Here is a 3357-nt window from a genome sequence, read left to right as displayed (position 1 = left end):
AAGAGATGACACAGGCAAGGAGGAAAGCTTATTGAACAGAAATTAATGAAACAGCCCTTGGTTGAGCTACTTGAAATAGCTTATTATCTCCTCCCGTCTCTTGTATATTATTTCTACCATTTGTAACTATAACGCCCAACAGCTACTTTCTCTAAAACTCGCTTTCAACAACTTAATAAAGGAACAGTGGTAAGGAACGATTTGCTCGCTGTGGTAGTGGGCCTGGGGAAGCTTCCAGCAGGGCAGCTGCTGGGCGGCAAGAGGCGGTGCTGAGAGGGGACACCCCGCTGTCCTTTCCCTCGGGCCTCCGGTAAAGGCGGCGGGGAGAAATTTGTTTTGGCGGAGGAGGCTGGGACTGGCATGGGTGCAGGGAGCAGCGGGAAGCCCTGAGCCGTGGGGTGTCGTCCCAGTCCAGACCCCTGGCCAACGGCTGTTTTGCAATTCAAACGCCCCAACTCCCACCTACAGCCCCCAGCCCGGGATGGGCAGGGCTGTTAGAGCTCTGCCTTCCACCCGCCCAGCTCGGATCCCATCCTGGATCTGGGCTCCCCTCCCGTGCTTGCGTCCTCCCTGGGTCTGGGGTGCCCTGCAAGGTTTGAGGCTTTTCTTCCGGGTTCGGGGTCCCGTCCCTGTCTTGGTCTGCTCTTCTGGGTCTGGGGCTCCTGATCCGGGTCCGGGGCTTTCACCGAGCGTCCGGGATCCTATCCCAGCTCTGAGCCTATTAATCGGGGTCTGAGGCTCTTATTCAGGATCTGCGGCCTTTGAGGCCCTATTTAGGGTCTGGGGCTCTCCACCCGGGCCAGGGAAGTGGCGTGTTCCCACCACGGGTTCTGCCAGAACGACATGGCAGCACCCGTCCACCCCCTCTCCTGATTCCTGATTATTGAAGGGCGACTCCCGCACAATGGCGGCCGGAACGGGGCTCAATAAAGCCCAGGATTGATTCAGACGGGGCGGCCGCCCAGGGCAGGGGCTGCGGGTGGCTCCCCCGCTCCGAGCCCGCAGCCGCCCCCCGCGAGGTGCCAATTTCTCACGCTCGACATCCCAAGCCTCCAGGAAACAAACAAATAGGAAAAAAAAAAAAAAAAAAGGCAACAAACCAAACCAAAATGTCACCGACTAAAATGGGGTGGGAAGGGGGAACCGAGGGGGGAGAATGTCTGCATCCATTTGAAGCCGACAATTTAAACTAATACGGAGCATGACAGAGAATGATGCTGCATTTCTGGCTCAGTCACCATCCCTGGATCTCCTTTAATATTTAATGAAAGTCGCTGAGTTGCTCTAATTTTGCTACATAAAGGTTTACACTAGCAGACAGAGTTAAATATCCCCACTCGTGTGGTGACTTGGCTGGTGAGCAGGGAGGAGGAAAGGGAAGGGAAGCGGGGGGGGGAAAGCGGTGAATTCTCATCTGAGAATCCGGTGTGAACATTTAATCTTTGGTCCTGTTGTCAGTTTTATTGACTCCTCGCATGTTGGAGCTTGTAAAATATTTAAAAACGCGATCTCTCACTTCCTCCTTCCCTTTCAACACTCCCGGTTAGGACCAATTTGGTCCAGTCCGGAGATGGGAAGGGAGGGCAGTGCGTGGCTCCTGACATCCCACTTTCCGCGGAGGTTGCACTCCCCGCGCTGACATTAAGGCAGGTAGTAGTGCCCCCGGTCTGGGACACGCACCGTATCCCCGAGGCTTCAGCTTCGCTACCGTACCTCAGTAGCTTAAAAAGAATTTCCCTGTTACAGTCCAGCTATGCTTTGCATAGCAATCGTTAAAAAGGTAAGAGCTGCCAGCCAGGTTCTGCTACCATTTAAGCTTATTTCTACAGCTATTACTCCTCGGAGCTTTGCTTTTACTGAGGTAAATAACAGGCTTGGATTCCTAAATATAAAGCATTCCTTGGAGCACCTTCTCCAACTTTCATCGTAAGAACATTATTCTCTATTTCTTCATCCATCATCGTCACAGCTTTAGCGAGATCAGGGCTCTAGAAAGCCACGCACAGTCATCCGCCTGCTGTAAAAGAACAACGAACTACCAGCAACGAGTCGGTTCCCCTTTCTGGTGCTATCAGCGGTGGGTGGCTGGAAGGACCCGAGGCGATCCGCCTCTGACAGGGTCCCCCGGCAGCGCCCCGCTTGCCGCAGCCCCATTGTGCCGGGTCCCCGGGCCAACTCCCCCTCCTGCCTGAGACTATGTTTGTGTCTCTCTTGGAGGTAGCTACCTTCGGGCTTCCCGACGCAATTTCATTTTCGCCTTTTAAGCCCTATTTCCGTGTTTGATTTAAAGTGCGACACCTCGAGAAGTTGCCTTGCTTTGCTAAAGAAACCTGTGCCTGTTTCCAGCGAAGAAACCCCTTCTGCCGGGGACGGGAGGAAGAAACGGGGAGAAAGTGGGAAGAAAATGAGTTATCGTTGATAAAAGGATGCTGCAGCGCTAGACTCTGCACTGTAATTTTTTTTATTAAGGTCGTGCTCTTTTACTAGGTTTATATGCCAATGAGGCGTTCTGGGTTTACCAAATTTATACAAATCTCTCCTTAATTGGTAATCACAGATGCTGTAATTTAAGACCCCCAGCTACAGAGCTTTCATATTAGCTGCTGATCTATTACTGTAAATCGTCTGAAATAATCAACTCCAGGGAGTGGGGTAGAGAGAGATCCTCGCTCTAAAATATCATCGCTTGCACATCATTTTCACTCGAGAAATGATTTATCGTGGACACCACTATAAACAACACAACTCTCTCACAAACACACACACAATGGCAGCCGCACTGCTGCTGACATGTTTATTGTAATAAATCAAGAAAGGGGGAAAAAAAGGTTGTGAGGAGAGAGAGAGGGAGAGGGAGGGAGAGAGAGGAATATTCCTAAAAATATCAATGAAATGCCTCGATGGGTATAAACACACATACCACCATGTGAAGAGAAATGGGAGGAAATGAAGACGGCTATTTGTCACATTTTACGACAATAACATTAATAACAAACAATAAATTTACATGGACATATAGACACGCTAGGAATTGGGAAGCCCCTGCTACTTACAATAATCCAGCCCTCGGCGTGGCTTCGTGGTTCCTGAGAATTGTTTTATTGCAGACTCCTCTCTCCTCTCCCTCTCCCTCTCTCCCTCTCTCCTCCTCTCCCCCTTTCTCTCTCTCTCTCCCCCTCTCTTTCTCTCTCTCTTTTTTTTTTTCCCCTCAGCTATAGGCTTGTTTTTTAAAGGACAGTTGAATTTCACGTCAGACACAAGGAGACCATGTCTGCGATTTTCCTGACGAATACATATCTATCTGCAACCTCTGCATTAATTATTTAATGAATCACGTGATAGGGAAGGGGGAAGGGG

Source organism: Aythya fuligula, chromosome 24 (genome assembly GCF_009819795.1).
Source record: "Aythya fuligula isolate bAytFul2 chromosome 24, bAytFul2.pri, whole genome shotgun sequence".
In the NCBI taxonomy this organism is placed as follows: Eukaryota; Metazoa; Chordata; class Aves; order Anseriformes; family Anatidae; genus Aythya; species Aythya fuligula.
Note: the sequence above shows the minus strand (reverse complement) of the source record.